At 42.5% G+C, this 17,214-nt stretch overlaps 2 protein-coding genes across 6 annotated transcripts in view; both read right to left on the bottom strand.

Annotated features, from left to right (window-relative positions):
- Nucleotides 1-8,488, bottom strand: part of akap13 (A-kinase anchoring protein 13) — an 81,241-nt gene extending 72,753 nt beyond the window's left edge. For all 5 annotated transcript variants that reach the window (XM_053506598.1, XM_053506600.1, XM_053506601.1 and 2 more), the window contains exon 1: nt 8,167-8,488. The gene's annotated coding sequence lies outside the window, so the exon portion shown is untranslated. The remainder of the gene's footprint in view (nt 1-8,166) is intronic.
- Nucleotides 1-17,214, bottom strand: part of gabarapl2 (GABA(A) receptor-associated protein like 2) — a 238,337-nt gene that overhangs the window by 5,997 nt on the left and 215,126 nt on the right. The gene's annotated exons all lie outside the window — the stretch shown is intronic.

Below are 17,214 nucleotides of genomic sequence, written 5' to 3'. Positions count from 1 at the left end.
GTACAACACAACTTAAAATGAATCATAAATAACTTTAATTCTATAAATAATAAACTTGTAAAGGCAGCAGGACTCCAGAGAGACAGAGAACAGAGAGACGGGACAGGGAGGAGAGACAGAGAGACAGAGAGACAGGGAGAGACAGCTCACTCAGGCCACTGGGAGAAACGGCTTAATCACACGCATGTCTAAATAGTAAAACAAAGGCGTGCACAAATAACGTGCAAAATGCACATGCACGTGTAACGTGGATAAAAACACGCCATGTAGTCATGTGCGATAATGTAACGTCCATTCTACAGCACGGACACGACAGCGATAACATCAACATGCAAAATACAGCCGCGCAGGAAACATGAGGACGGAGCGCAAACAGCAGCATCACATGTAAAATGCACCGTGAGCGATGTTAAAGTGAGCGCGCAACATGAGCGCGCAGAACGTTAAAGTAACCTTAACATGAACGTGCAAGATTATATGTTATAGATCAAACATTAGCGTAACATTTCAACATGAGCATTTAATTATAACAAAAAGTTTATAATGCAAAACTTTGAATGCAAGTCTTTATAATTAACGCAAACTTTCAACGAGTCTCTGAAACTTTCTAACATTAGCGCAAACTTGCAGAAAAATGAAACTTAAATGAAACTAAACTACAAACAAGCGACATTAGCAGTAACGCGCGAAACAAACTCACTACGAAAACGCACAAAACAACAGGCAAAACTATTTTAAGTTCAGTTGGCATTTCATCAGCAGCTGGTGGAGGTTCTGGTCCTGGAGTCCGTCTCTGAGCCCGGGACGCTTCACCGCTCAGAGCAACGGAAAGAAAAGACAAGAAAAACTAAACTCCACTGTGCTGTGGAAATAAGGGGCTGAATCTCTCACACACACACACACACACACACACACACACACACACACACACACACACACACACACACATGAGATCACATCGGCGTCTCAGGAACGACCAGGCCCGCACCAGTAATGACTCCTAAACTACAACGGAAAAGACGTCCAGCCCATGCAGCACCATCGCTACCAACAATTACTCAGCGGGTTTGGACAGAGTTCCCGTTCCCAGGATTAACTCCGTCCCTTTGGGAAGGCAGCGTGAGGACAGCAGCCTGAGGACAGCAGCCTGAGGACAGCAGCCTGAGGACAGCAGCCTGAGGACAGCAGTGTTTGGGGGTCTTTATTTTAGAATATCAGTAAAGATGATCACACAGTTACGTTTAACAGAGTCTGATCATCATGATGGAAATAAAATAATAAACAAAGAGCGGTGACGTCACACCTCGAACCTGAGAGAGAGAGAGAGAGAGAGAGAGAGAGAGAGAGAGGGAATAAGAATGTGACATGTTGAAGAATGTGACAGTCGAGCAGTCATGCGTGTTGAGAGAGGACACACTCCATCAAGCTGCAACACGAGATAAACTTTACCGTCTCTTGCAGTTTAATATGAAGTGGATTCTCACAAACACGCTTAGAGCCACAACAACAACAACAACAACAATAACAACAACAACAACAGCAGCAGCAGCAGCAGAAACCCGCGTCATGACCATGTGGTGGAGCCGTCGAATTGTCTAATCCTTCTGTGTTTTCAGAAATAAATCACATCACATTGTGTACAAAAACACTACAATAACTAAATAACTCCAGTAATCATTAGAAAGCTGCATGCGGTAGTTTGGACGACCCGAACAGGTCCCAGGTTCTGACCCGACACAGTGTTGTGAATGCCATCAGGATATTAAAACCTTAAATGTATATAGTTTTTATTCTTTATGCGAGTCAGTTGATGCTAAAACATTTTTTGGATAATAATATTAGAGAGAAATTCATTAAACCATCAAGAAGAAAACAAACACTAAACTAAACTTCCTCACGTCACGCTAACGCTAGCAAGAGACAGAGTTCACTTTATAGTCTGGCAGTTTGTGGGCGTGGCCTAGCTAGCATTTCCCTTACTTCCAGGTTGAGACAGTAGCAGCTACAGTATACACACACACACACACACACACAATTCCTAAGTGTGTTAAATCTAACAGAAGTACAATAACACACTAATAATCAGCATGAACGTTACCGCTGTGATTTACACACTTGGTTTTGTGCGCGCATCGTTCTTAGGTTAGATTAGCAAAGCGGGCTAACCGTACTAGCTATGTACACGCTAACCAGAGACACGAACCGTCTCTACTAACTCTTCATGCCTCTACACACATTTAACAAGAGATTGTGCCAGTGTGTGTGTGTGTGTGTGTGTATGTGTGTGTGTGTGTGTGTGAGAACCACAAACTACAAACAGAACCTGGATGTATCAACAGCAACGGGGAAAATGTTAAAGATCTGGCAACGCGCGTTAAGTCGCGCTGTAACATTGACACTGAAAACAAAACGACTTCGCATTATTTCTCTATTAAAAGTTGTTTAGCTTCAATTACTTACAATTACAAAGTAACTTTTAACATAAAAAGCTCCGCCCTGAACGCCTAACCTGATCACTATAAAGCCAACAGCATGCAGTCGAAGCTACAGAGATGTTGTTTCTATGTATTTTTGTGTAAATATATATAAATAAATACATACATTATATACAGTATATTAAGCGTTTGTTCATATTCACTATGGAACGACACATAATAACCAAGTTCCACCTCTATAACTACACTAACATCCTGTACATGACGGTGTACAGTGAGCTAGTCTCCCCCGTAACACCCACCTGAGTCACGTCACGCGCTAATCCCGTACGATGATAGCTAAGGTTTATCTGATTAATTACACCGCTATCTTTTCCGGTAACTCCTATTTGAGGTGTAGCACATGTACATTTATTTAGTTTTTTACGATATCCATCTCGCCGTAGAACCGATTCCGATAAGAGCGCTTTAATCAGACGCCGCAGCCTCCTCGTCTGAGTTTTAAAGGGAAAACTATGTGCTAAATGCAGCAGAAAGCGACTTGCAGAAAATAAACGGGAAAACCAAGCTCTCGCTCCCGCCAGCAGCCAAAGACCACAGAATGTGGAATGTGTGGAATTGGGATTGATCTCACAAAGAGAGAGAGAGAGAGAGAGGAACGCGAGTGCCACAGGAAAAAACACACGGCGGAAAGCACAAGCTCGCTCTCGCGTGATCTCAGACTGAGGATATTTTACAATCATTATAAATTCTTCAGATTATTTATTTATTCCAATTTCTCAAAGCAGAATCCAATCCATCAAAAGGTTTAAAAGTTACTTTGTAACTAATAGTTTGACTCCACAAGGACAGGAATCACGATATTATCATTAACGATATCATGGCGATACTCGGGTGCCGTCTCGATCTGTAATGCGTTTCTGAAATGATCAGGATTTAGACCTTTTTTTTTTTTTTTTACACAATTCTAAACAAATTTTATAATTATTTGCGCCTACAACACTGGTGTAAATAGCTAAGAGTGCCACCTGTAGGATTACAGTGGAACTTCAACATTTTACTACCTCAAATGTAAAACATACATAAATTATTATAGTAAAAAAATAATAAAACGATGAGTCCATGTGGCCATGCATGAATGGCGGATTTATCACAAACGGCTACGACTAGCTACAAAAATTGGTTTCTGGAATTTACTTCTTACTTTGAAATGTACGTTACTACGAGGTTACAGTGACCATCTTTAAATCCCTTTAAATGCTCAATAAAATTGTACCAAATTTGACCTCAATAATAATAATAATAATAATAATAATAAGTTTTACTTATATAGCGGCTTTCCAGAGCTCAAGGACACTTTACAATAAGTAAATCAGGCATGAGGTGGCACTCGTGCCTGATTACACACATCATGACATCATCAAACTAAATTAATGTGCAACAATAGCGTTGAGTCTATTTAAACGTTTATGATGCAACTAAATTTTTTTTTATTTCTCACGTCTAAGTTTTTCCACTACACCATTTATGAAGTCAAAAGTCAAAGAGCGAGAACCGACACAGAACTGCACGGTTCCAGCCGTTCGAGACGGCAGCTCGTGTAACGGAGTGATGATGTGTTTATAGACAGAGACATGGTGTTTGTGTGGCTTTATAACACGACAAACAACAGCTTACAGAAATAGAGCCGTAACCAGGGAGTGTGTGAGGAAGCCTGTGAAATAAAGATTGAAATACAATCACTACTTTTTCTTTAACAGCGCCACCTGTTGGGGGTTTTGTTAAAGGCGTTTATTCAGCGTTTATGGAAGGAGTCTCCAGTGCCAGCACTCTGTAAGACACGTCACTGCTCACAGTGTTTGTTCTGGATGACGTGTCTGTTTAAATTAATGTTTAAAAAGGAAAGAAAAAAGAAGGGTGGTTTCAGCTCGGCTCAACTGTAGCAAAGTTCATTTTGCATGAAGTCCAGCGATGCATTAAATCAGTAGGACCCCCGCCCCCCCCCCTTTTTTTTTTTAGAGGGGGGTCGTTTAGAAATTTTCTACATCCTCAAACCTCTGCATTTTATTGCTGCATTTTATTTATTAGGTCTTTTTTCTTTCTGGTGTTTTGCAGAATTTGAGTCGCTCGATGTCACTGAGGAAGCGCCGGCAGGAGATCTGTCCCCTTCCTTACTGTAAATGTCTCTCCTGACCCCTGGTTTAGGAAGCCCTGCCTCGACCTAACCAACACGACCAGAACCTCGTCTGGAACAGCGCTGGTGGAACATCTGAACGTGGTTTGGGATTACTTATTAGCCATGTTAGCATGTCTTGGCTGATGTTTGAATTAAGATGGGCGTGTCCTGTTTGTGCAAAGTTCTCCTTTAACCACTGAGCTAACAATCAGAGCGGCTGGAGGGAACCAGTGTAAATAAAACCTTCAGCTGAACGGAACACTGGTGCGCGACCAAGATGCAGAGCTTGCACTGAAATGCAGAGTCCAGTTTATTCTACTCACTTCCTTTTGGAACACACACACACACACACACACACACACACACACAAAACCATCTGTTTTGTGTCCCGTCCTAAAGCGTGAGCCAAGTGTTTCAGCATAAGTGCCCCTCTTCACGAACACACAAAGGCCGGTCTTTCACACACTGAATGAGCCGACAGTGAGAGCGGCGTGGAGGCGGAGCCAGCGCGGTTCATTCCAGCTGAGACGGACCATGACATCATCGCTGCCTGACGTCCAAACCGACCGTTATAATCACTGTGGCGGTCACTGACGTGAGAACCGGATGTTTCACAAAACTGGACTGAACATCAACGAACATGAATAAGAAGAATAACGTGATGATATCTGTAGCTGTCTGTGAGCTGCTGTGGAATCAGAGGAATAAAACACCCACCAGTGACAGAGACAGTAACACGGTTTCAACACATTCATATATATATATATATAAAAAAATCACACACACGTATATATCTCTGTCCCCTGCGCGCCGTCTCTCCCAGTCTACAAGTGTGTTTCTCTGCTGAAAGTCAAGTCCAGTTTATTTATAAACACCCAAAATGACGAGCGCGTTCCTCTGAGCTCTACAGACCTTAACACGGAGACGCTAACATCGCTAACATCAAGCACCTACATGGCAGGAAGAAAAGAGAAATTTATTGCAAAAAATATATACGTGTATTTGTTGGTTTGCTGTTTTTCTTTTTAAACTGTTTATTGTTTTATAAAGAGAGACTATGACATTTAAGTTAGCTCCAGGTGCCGCCCACAGCATCACCGTAACCAATCAGAGCACGGTTCCCGCCCACATCACTGTATCCAATCAGAGCACGGTTCCCGCCCACAACATCACTGTATCCAATCAGAGCACGGTTCCCGCCCACAACATCACTGTAACCAATCAGAGCACGGTTCCCGCCCACATAATCCCCATAACCAGCTAAACAGTGGTTCCCGCCCACTCAGCCACTGTATGAAAACAAGCCACTGCCCCGCCCCAGTGCTCCTGCACCCTTCTTGGCAGTTTGATTGCTCAGGGCACGAACTCCTAAACTCCTAAGCCCCGCCCACCCTCACTCACCCACACTACTGTGTCTTTTCTGCTTTCATCAAACGATCTGGGACGGAGTGCAGCCTCCAGCAAAACCTCACCCTCAACAAAAGTCTTTCGAAAGTTTCCACTATTTCATCCAGCTGAGGAACACAACTGGTAACACTTTCACCATCTCCAACTTTCTAAACACAACAAATCCAAAACGTGTGTGGACACAATGGAGGATTTACACGAAACCCAAACCTGATCATGGTGCTGCTGAACACCACACGTGCAGCTGGTTAAAGGAAACCTGCTGGAGAGCCGACAGCGTAGCGACCGAGCCTGTGTTTCTCGGGGAAAGATCTGTTTAAAAGCCGCGATACGAGCAAGAACATGTTTGAGGGTAAAGCTGTGCACTCTGGAACGTTGGCCTGGAGGTCACACGTGACACGTGATAGTCAGGATTGGTGAGGTTTCACAGGTACGATTGGTTCTGTAGAGACGACACCTGGCTGACCAGCTTCAGGTTAAAACCTCAGGAAACAGTTTTCTTTCTGTAAACTTTGTTTATGTTTGACTGTCCAAAAAAATCCAATCAGGAACCAATCAGACCAAGGTTCCCGCCCACAATGTCACAGTAATCAATCACACCAAGGTTCCCGCCCACAATGTCGCAGTAACCAATCAGACCAAGGTTCCCAACTTTTGTCACATCCACAGTTACACCTCAGTCCCCACCAAATAAAAACTTAGTCCCGTCCACAATGTCAACATGACAAAACCAGGTCCTGTCCCATTACCATTTTAACCATAACTTGTCTTGTTATAGTGATAAACAACAGGCGCAGTCCACAGTCCCCGCCCACGATGCCGATGTAACCAATCAGAACAGAAACAATTCAAAGAGAGTTTGAAACTTTTAAAATTCGCATTTCATTCCCAGAAGTTAACAAGTCTCACCATGTGTAGCTAAATGTGCCTGCTATGGAGGTACAAGAGTGCAGTCTAAGAATATAACCCCACACACACACACACACACACACACAGCAGTGGTTATGTTTGGATCTGAGCCGTTACATCCCTGGCATGGTTAGCATAGTTTCAGCAGCAGCAGCAGAAAGCCTTTATATCGGCCAGCGAGACAGAGTCGTGTTCCTGATGTTCTCCTGACGAGTCCCACACCAGAACCTTATCAGCATGCGGACTCCTGCAGCTCGGCCAGTTCACACAATACCCTAATCACAAGCCTAATAAACTCTTACGACCTGTCCACACTACAGAGACCTACTGACCATCAGGAGCCCCTGGGGCGTCCACATTTCTGTGTAGCAAGCAGGTCAGCATTCTTCTGTCTTACCTGCTCAGGTGTGTCAAAGGAAATGAAAGTCTCACTGGGGGGTCTGTGATGGAATTCCTTTGGAAAATGTGTGATTAAAGGAGCGGCTCTGTGCCGAAACGCTCATCTGGACTACGCAGGGGAGCAAAAGTTTTAAGAATGACACAAATATTCATTTTCACAACGTCTGCAATTCTAACTACAGGCATTACATAAGAGTTAAAGGACTTTATCGATAATTCTCCTGTTAAAGACCTTCAACTCTTCACCCTGACATTTCTGACAGATTTCCCTCAGAACACGAGGATGAATAAAGAACGGTACAAAAACATCCTCCGAGAGGAACGTCTCCCAACCGTCCAACTACAGTCTGGAGATGAACGATGTCTTTCCCAGCATGATGGAAAACTGAGTGTCTCGGGGACGAGACATGGACATTTTGTGTCCAGTCCAGGAAACTCCCCAGACCCTTAATCCCACTGAGAACCTGAGAACAAAAAACCCACAAACTCCAAGCAGTGATTATGTGGAACAGAAGGTGATTGACAGCATGTCAGGGTGAAGTGTTGAGGACTTTAAGGGGAAGATGCAGACACTCATCAGTCTGAACCTGAACCTCATGTGATCATCAATAAACTCCTTTAACTCTCATGAGATGCCTGTAATTAGAATAGCAGACGTTGGGAAAGTTAATATCAGTGTCATTCTTAAAACTTTTGGCACCCGGCTGCACGCACGCAAGCACGCAGGCAGGCGGGCAGGCGCGCGCGCACACTCGCTCGCGCGCTCGCTCCGCTGTGACACTTTGTTACATTGTTTCTGTCCTGGTGAGATGATGAGACACGAGAAGATCAAAGACGTACCTGAGAGATCCTCAAGCCTGAACCCTGAGCCGCAGGAGCTCCACCATTCCTCCGTCCGTCTCCCTGTCTGTCTGTCTCTCTCTCTCTGTCTGTCTCTCCTTTCTTCTTCTTCTTCTTTTTCTTTGTGTTAGTCTCCGCAGCCCGCACACTCCCGCACTGTCTCCATTTCCTCCGCTTTGAAGTGAACTCACACACCGCTACAGATGTTTCAGCACAAACACACAGAAGTTAAATGTCCCTCGGTGAGACTCAGACCCGCCGTGTGTCCTGAAACACGGACAGAGAGAGAGACAGAGCGAGCGCGCGCTCCCTCCACGCTGCATTAAAACTCTCGGCTCTAAATCACTCCATATGGACCATCAGCGCGCGCGCGCGCCCCACGCGCCCTCTAGCGCACGCACCGCGCACCTGCACCACGAAGTGCGAAGAAACATTACATTTTATTTATTGCTTTATTTATTTTAAATAAACTTTTTTTTTCCCAAAATAAAATGAAAGCCACTAAACCCTCCTGACTCTCACCACATCGTGGCACTGACAGTGTGTCCTCACACATGCAGCAAGTCTGTTTTAAAGGAGAATAAAACGTCACTTCCGGCCCCAAAATTCACCAACGGAAGTCCCATCAGTTCATAAATCAGTGCTCTAACTGAGTCTGTCTCTGTCTATATCTGTGTCTCATCTGCTTTTATCGTTTTGTTGATTGTTTACTGCTTCAAAATATACATTCGTTTTATTATGTGTATCAGTAAAATATATAAGAAACCTGAAATCTGATAACAATAAAAAACTAGTTAATATCCTGTTACATTCATGTCACACTTACATACTTACAAAGTACAAGTGTTTTATAAAAAAAATTAGAAATGTAATTTAATAATAAATATGTTTCCACCTGAATATGCATTTTATGAATATAATTAAAGGTATTTAATTCTTACTGATCATTTAAAATGGTTTAAAGTGGTGTGCTACTATTTTTGGTATTTGTTAGCCATATTTATTACTATATGATAAGAAATAAACATTATAACAGCTTGTGTAAGAGTTAAACATTATAACCTGCTTTATTCTGTTTATTCCAGGTGAGTGATGAGATTTTACTGACACCTAGTGGCCGAACAAGGAAGCAGAAGTAATTGTCTGTTCCAGTACACTGAGACACTGAAGGGTTTAAACTGCAGGTTTGCTGTCAGACTTTTGGGGCCATTTTCTCTTTTACCTAAAAAGCTGAAGTGATACTGTTAAAACCTTTCTCTAATAAAAAAAAAACAGTTATGTGTCTTAAATATATGTTTTAAGATTGTTATATCCAAATTTAGAGAAACACTGCTTTCAGTAATCCATGACATGACGCATTGCATTATGGGATCGATCCGCCTTTTTTAATGGGATCCCTCTGTCTACTTGCTCATTGTAAAATAAGAATAAAATAAGAGTCTCATCTCAGTCCTCTGTATCTCCTGCATGAATGTCTTTTAAAGTGCACATTTTTTAGCAGTTTATTGCCCTAACACACCTGACTCCGCCCATGAAGGAGTCTAACATGACTAGGACGGGTTTATCCGGGTGTGTTCGAGACAAGGAATTTATCAGGTCCATGAATGCTTTAGCTTTAACTATAACTAAAGAACGCTTATGTTATAGATATGTGATATTATACTATTCGAGGCGTCACACTGACAGTCTGTGGCTAGCGCGCTCCTGAGACGCGCCACTGATCAATACTTTAACTATACGAATGTCTGTCTGATCTGGATAATAGGAATCTGTGTGTTTAAGCACATCACTGACAGCAGTGACCTTTGTGTGTGTGTGTGAACGGGAAAATCACAGAGCCCCGAACCTCAGCAGCAGCACCACTGGGTATGTGTGGTAGAGTTTAGGGTTATACCAGGACATTCAGCATTCTCTCTTCTATAACAGACTAAGGACTAACAAAAGGACTAAATGTGCATTTTGTTTCTCTGCAGCTGAAGATGTTTTACATCCTCCTGTTAAACACCGCTGAGTCTGATCTCTCAGAAACGCTGATCATCACTGAGAAGTAAGGGAGCGTCTAAAAAGTGCATGACTTGGGCACCTGGGTAAGACTGTGTAATTCAATGTTATTTATTTATTTATTTATTTATTTATTTTTGACATTCTGGAATAAAACTGCAGATTTTTAATACTATGAAGTAACACATATGGCATTATAACAGTAACAACAACGACAACAACAATAGCAGTCAGATGTTACATTAAGACATGAAGGTCAGCTGTTCTGGAACGGTTCTTGCAAGAACAGCATTGTCTCATGTATTTATGCCTGTCTGTTTCAGCAGCTGCCTACTGTTACATTCGGTGAGGAACAACCCAACACTCCGCCGTCTGATCCAGGTTTTCAGGAGGCATGAGATCGGCCTATTTTTGCTGTAAATAACGCTGATACACTAACATTCAGCGATCCACTGCCTGATGTTATGATGTTGGGCCCATAAGAGCTTCAACTCCTCTGTGAAGGCCTTTCACAAGGTTTAGGAGTGTGTTTAGTGAAATTTTTGACCATTCTTCCAGGCGCGCATTTGTGAGGTCAGACACTGATGTTGGGCGAGGAGGCCTGGCCTGGCTGGTTCTATCAGGTTGAGGTCAGGACTCAACTAGTCCAGACCAGTGCAGACCAGTCAAGTTCTTCCACACAAACTCACTCATCCCTGTCTTTATGGGCTTTGCTTTGTGCACCTGTGCGCAGTCATGCTGGAACAGGAAGGGGCCGTCCCCAAACTGTACCCACAAAGTTGGGAGCATGAGATTGTCCAAAAGTTCTCGGTACGCTGAAGCATTAAGAGTTCCTTTCACTGGAACCAAGGGGCCGAGCCCAACTCCTGAAAGACGACCCCACATTATAACCCGCCGCAAACTTTACACTTGGCACAAAGCAGTCAGACACGTACCGTTCTCCTGACAACTGACAAATCCAGACTTGTCCATCAGATTGCCAGACAGAGAAGCATGATTCATCACTCCAGAGAACACATCTCCACTACTCTAGAGTTCAGTGTTGGAGCTTCACACCACTGCATCTGCTGCTTTGCATTGCACTTGGTGATGTAAGGCTTGGATGGAGCTGCTCGGCCATGGAAACCCACTCCATGAAGCACTGTTCATGAGCTGATCTGACGGCCACATGAAGTTTGGAGGTCTGTAGCTATTGACTCTGCAGAACAGTTGACTGTGGACTATTTAGTAGTGAGGAAATTCCTCGACTGGACTTATTGACATCCAATCATGGTACCATGGTGGAATTCACTGAGGTCCTGAGAGCAACACATTTTGTAGAAGTGGTCTGCAGGCGTAGGCGCTTGATTTTATACACTGAACTCAAGATTTCTCTGGGTGAGTGAATACTTTAGATAGATAGATAGATAGATAGATAGATAGATAGATAGATAGATAGATATGTCACCTCAGAGTGTTTTGTAGGTTTGTATTATCTTTCTAACCAATTAAAAACCTACATGATCTAATGCCTCTACATGATCTAATGCCTCTACATGATCTAAGGCGATACTAGATGACTGAAGGCATCGTTAAGTTTTAAAATGTTTTGAAATTCATGTCAGTATCAGGACTGAGAGAACAGTTTTTCATTATGAAGACAACACTACACTATGTATCTCCTCATCCCTCCACACTTTCTATTCCTCTGTAACGCCTCTGTACACAGTTAAGGGCTCGATCCCAGGAGTCCGTCCGCACAATCACGAGGATTTGTTGCTTCACGGAGTCGTAGCTCATTTGCATAGAATTAAAAGTCCCGGTTGCTGATATCATGGACGTTATATAGTATGTTTTTAAGGCTTACACAGAGAGAGCGATTGTCCATTAGCATTATCAGTAACACTCACTCTCTGCTCTCAGCGGTCTGTGTGTGAGTGTGTGAGCTCTGGCAGGTCGATAGCGCTGAATTATTTATCCACTAACAGTGCTCTCTGATGCTCAGTGAAGATTTTACACACTAAACCTCATCATGCACATTTCATAAAACATAGCTTCCAAAAAAAAACAAAAAAAAGCTTTACTTTTGACTAGAAACCTCTCAGAACCTACAGGCGTTTCCCCGGAGCCGCTGCCGCAAAATCAGTGTATCGATTAAATTATTAGGGTTTATGCTAAGGGTGTACAAACTTATTCACTTATATAGAAACATGCCATGCTTGACTTCTAAGAACTTTTTTTTTTTGTTCAAAGCAAATAAATGTGCATTTTAATCAATGAATTAGTCAGTTAGATAGTTAGGGTGTAAATGTTGTGTGTAAATGTCTTGGTGACCAAGAAATCCTCAAAAAAAAACTTTAAAAAATGCCATTTATTTATCCTCCTGTGCATATGTTAATAAATGCCAATCAGCTGTAAATCATGTTCATGAGACTTTTACAGAATATTTAGCCACGCCCACAAAACTCACAGAGATCACAGAGAGCTCAGGAGGAGAAAATGTTGAATAACTGGTGAAAGAGCGCCACCTAGGTGCAGCATGTGCAAAAATGATCCAGTAATGCAGCTCAGCCACTGCAGCGCTTGGCCACCAAAGACACACACTAACTCCTCCCCTACATCTTTTATAGGGCGCCATTACTTTTGTCCTTATTTTGAAATTTTGTTTCCTGTAACTAAGGATAAGGTTTCCAGGTTTCCCTCAAGGGAGGGCTGTATACAGAGAGCTGTGTGTGTGTGTGTGTGTGTGTGTGTGTGTGTGTGTGTGTGTGTGTGGAGAATGATTTTTCATAAGTAAGGAAAAGCCATCTGATTAGCATTCAGGCCTTGTAGAGACTGCATCAAGATTCTCTCTCTCTCTCTCTCCCTTTCTCACTCTCTCTCTCTCTCTCTCTCCCTTTCTCACTCTCTCCCTCACTCTCTCCCTTTCTCACTCTCTCACTCCTTCTCTCTCTCACTCTCTCCCTTTCTCACTCTCTCTCTCTCTCTGCATCACTCGTTCAATCAGGAGCTAAAAGGAAAACAACAAGGAGCTTCTCAGATCTTCAGATAACAGGTATCGCTTTTATATTCATAATATAATATCTTAATAAGTTAATTTCTTCAACAAGTTACACACACACACACACACACACACTGAACTGTCTTTTGTATTCTCTCGTGTGTTTGCATGTTTATGTGTGTGTGTGTGTGTGTGTGTGTGTGTGTGTGTTGGAACCCATAACTTATTCTGTATAAAACATTAACTGACATACAGCATTACTTTTATCCCCACCCTTCATTCTTTATTCTAACTCCTCCCATCACCTTGACTCCACCCCTCAGAACTTCATTTCTCTGGTTACCTCACATTAACCACTCCCCTTTATTCATCTTTCCATCTCCTCTCCTTGTTGCTCCGCCCCTCACATGAACTCCACTCCTTAATTTTTCATTCTAGCCCCACCCCTTATAATCACTGTTGCCCCACCCCTCACACAAACCCCTCCCATTCATTCTTCATTCTAGCTCCACCTACAGTATAAGCCACACCCCCACATTAATTATTTACACTTTAATCTTCACTCTTGCTCCACACTTGAATCTTTACAGTAGCCCCACCCCCACATTAAAACTTCCCCTTCATTCTTCATTCAAGCCCCACCCCTTTGTTCTCACTATAGCTCCACCCCTTGTATTATCTCCTCCCCTCTATTCTCCATGTTCACTCCACCCTATTTATTTGTTCACATAAATAATAAATAGCAAACCATAATACACCGTCTCTAAATCCACCAACTCCATCCCGAGTGTCAGCAGTGTAATAAGCATATTATCGCTAATGTGTCTGAATTATGATTAGACGCTAACAGAATTTAGCTTTGCAAGCTTTTATTCACTGCTGGTCATGTGACCTCTCTATGAGCCTCAGGTGGCTTTTATTGATTTTAAACGACTTTAAATTAAACACTTGTTCCTTTAGGATCATCAGGATGAAAAAATGTGTGTAATAATCAGTTTTAGTGTTTCTCTTTTAATCTTCAGGTCAAAAACTGCAGCTCAGCCTGCACTAATCAAGTGTGTGTGTGTGTGTGTTTGTGTGTAAAACCCGAGTCTGAATACCAGGAGCTTGACTTTTGTAAATTCTAACCTAACCTTTGATCTAAAGTCATCTGTAAGTGAAACCCAGCGTCTGTAGGACTTTTCCTTTAGATTGTCTTCCTCTTTGGATCGTTAATGTCATCATTTGTTCATTAAACAAACACAGCATGACTATTAAACATTCATGTTGGGAAAGTAATTAGTAAAAGCACTTACTCAATGCGGCTTAATAATCATAATGGCACCCAACACACACACACACACACACACACACACACACACACACACACCGCCCCCTCCTTCCTGATAATCCTGCACTCTGTCTGTAGATTTATACGGCTCTAGACTTATTAAAGCGAGAGCGTTTGAAGTGCACTGACCGCAGAGCAGATTGATTGACAGCTCAGTCGTCTCAACAGGTTTCTGAAGATCAGACAGAAGTGTTCAGAAGTGTTCAGAAGTGTTCTCTTCCATCCTGTTAAAGTCACTGATTTCATTAAGTGAAGAGAAAAAAAGAGATTCCGCAATACATCCATAAGACCAACACCATTTTTAAACAATTTATTCCAAATAAAAGTAATGGCACCTTATAAAGACATAAAGAAATAAAGAAAATAAAGAAAATCATAAAGTTAAACTTGTTTAAGTTTAGCTCCTTATATAAACACATTTATACACGTGTGTGTGTGTGTGTGTGTGTGTGTGTGAGAGAGAGAGAGAGAGAGAGAGAGAGAGAGTTTTAGTTTGAGGTCTCTTGAACTGAAGTGAATCCTAGCTCTGCGTACACGATTCATAAGTCTATTTTATCACCAGCGCTCTCGCCCTTCACCTCCGAGATGATGATGATGATGATGATGATGATGATGGTGATGATGGTGATGGTGATGATGATGATGATGATGGTGATAGTGACAATGATGATGGTGATGATGATGATGATGGTGATGATGGTGATGATGATGGTGATAATAATGATGATGATGATGATGATCATGGTGATGATGGTAATGATGATGATGATGATGGTGATAGTGACAGTGATGATGATGATGGTGATGATGGTAATGATGATGGTGATGATGATGATGATGATGATGATGATCATGGTGATGATGGTAATGACGGTGATGATAATAATGATAATGATGATGATGATGATGATGATGATAATAAAATGCAAGTTGCAACACAAATCCACATCTCAAGCTATCTTTAGTGGTTAAGTCCTTTTTACACCAAAACTCAAACTCCTTTCTCATCCTCAAGTTCTCCTGCTTCACTTCTCTCGTCCAATTCTCCACATTTTTTTTGCATACTTTTGCACAAGGTTAAATAATATTTTTTGTTTGCTTTGAATTAATTTATTTACATCAAACAAAAACTAACAAAAAGTTTCAAGCTCGCACGTCTGGTGGAAGTTAACAGCAATTTTCAACATGTTAGTGAGGGGCAGTAGGGCGGGGCAGTGGGGCGGGGCAGTGGGGCGGGGCAGTGGGGCGGAGCAGTAGGGCGGGACAGTGGGGCGGGGCAGTGGGGCGGGGTGTTGAGGGTAAATCTAATCCCAGTTCAGATAAATTTCATACAATTAACTTCTAATCAAGCGTCACCCATATTACAGTAAACGTTTCTTTTCACGTCCTCGATGGATTGCCGATTTAATCCCAGAGGTGAAGCGTTTCGCCTTGTTACAGTTGATCGTTGTTTAGAAACGACGAGAGGAAAGCAACCACATCAGCACACACACAGGAAAAATAAAATAAAATGAAAACTAAAGATGAACAGGTGAACTGGAAGGAGTTTTCTGGTGTTCTGGAGCTGCGTTTAGTCCAGGACGTACGGTACGCGTCTCAGTGATCTGAGCCAGAGCGCACTTTACACTCCACAGAGCCGCGTTTTTAATCTCACCGTCTTAAAAAAAGGTGCTTTCCGAGGCTCTGCTTTGTGCAGCATCATCTCAGAGTTTCATCATCAGGAATCGATCAGAAACCTCCCCGAGACGCTTCTGCAGCGTCTCTCATCCATCAGTCTCCAGAAAAGCCCAGAGCGCTTGTGCAGAGCGGGACTCGCGCATTTACTGCGACAGAATCAACCGACTCGCGCGGCTTCTGTAATACACGGCTCTCTGTCGCACCGACGGATCAGATACAAATCAGACTCTGATAATAACACGGCTTTATCAAAACTAGTCAACAGGACGGGGTGGGGGGGGGGGGGTGGATAATAAAGTTAAATCTCATGGATTGGATGGATGGATGGATGGATGGATGGATGGATAGATAGTTAGAGAGATAGAAAGATAGAAAGACAGTCAGTCAGACAGACAGACAGACAGACAGACAAGCCGCTCTGTGTCATGCCCCGTGTGTTGTTGTTAATCCTCTTTTGTGAAGCAGTGTGTGGGATTAGAGAGTATAACACACTGTGTATTATTGGGCTAAAACTAGAACAGACCATTCGGCTCTGTGTGTGTGTGTGTGTGTGTGTGTGTGTGTGTGCGCGTAGGTCAGTACACACTCTGTCTTTCTCTTACACACTGCTGTGTGTGAATACTGAAGGAACACATCTATCACAGCTAGCTGAAAACACACACACACACACACACACACACACACACACACACACAATGTCTCATTACCTACTGATGAATCACTATGATTTCATTTGTATTAATATTCTAATCTACAGCAGAAATAACATCTCCGATAGCATCTGCAATAAGACCCGTAATAACATCTGTAACAACACCCATAATAACACATGTGATATTACCTGTAATAACATCTATAATAGCACATGTGATCAGCAGGAATATTTACATTAATAACCATATCATCATTATAAACCGCTCTACATCATTTTTTTATAGAGAAGACACGGCTAATGAGAATACCATTAGACTGTCCACCTCACTCACACACACACACACACACACACACAAACACACACTAAATTATTCTACGCATAAGCATACTCTGTGTATTTTTTTTT

Source organism: Clarias gariepinus, chromosome 10 (genome assembly GCF_024256425.1).
Source record: "Clarias gariepinus isolate MV-2021 ecotype Netherlands chromosome 10, CGAR_prim_01v2, whole genome shotgun sequence".
Classification (NCBI taxonomy): Eukaryota; Metazoa; Chordata; class Actinopteri; order Siluriformes; family Clariidae; genus Clarias; species Clarias gariepinus.
The sequence above is the reverse complement of the archived record's forward strand: the minus strand, read 5'-3'. Positions and strand labels throughout refer to the sequence as shown.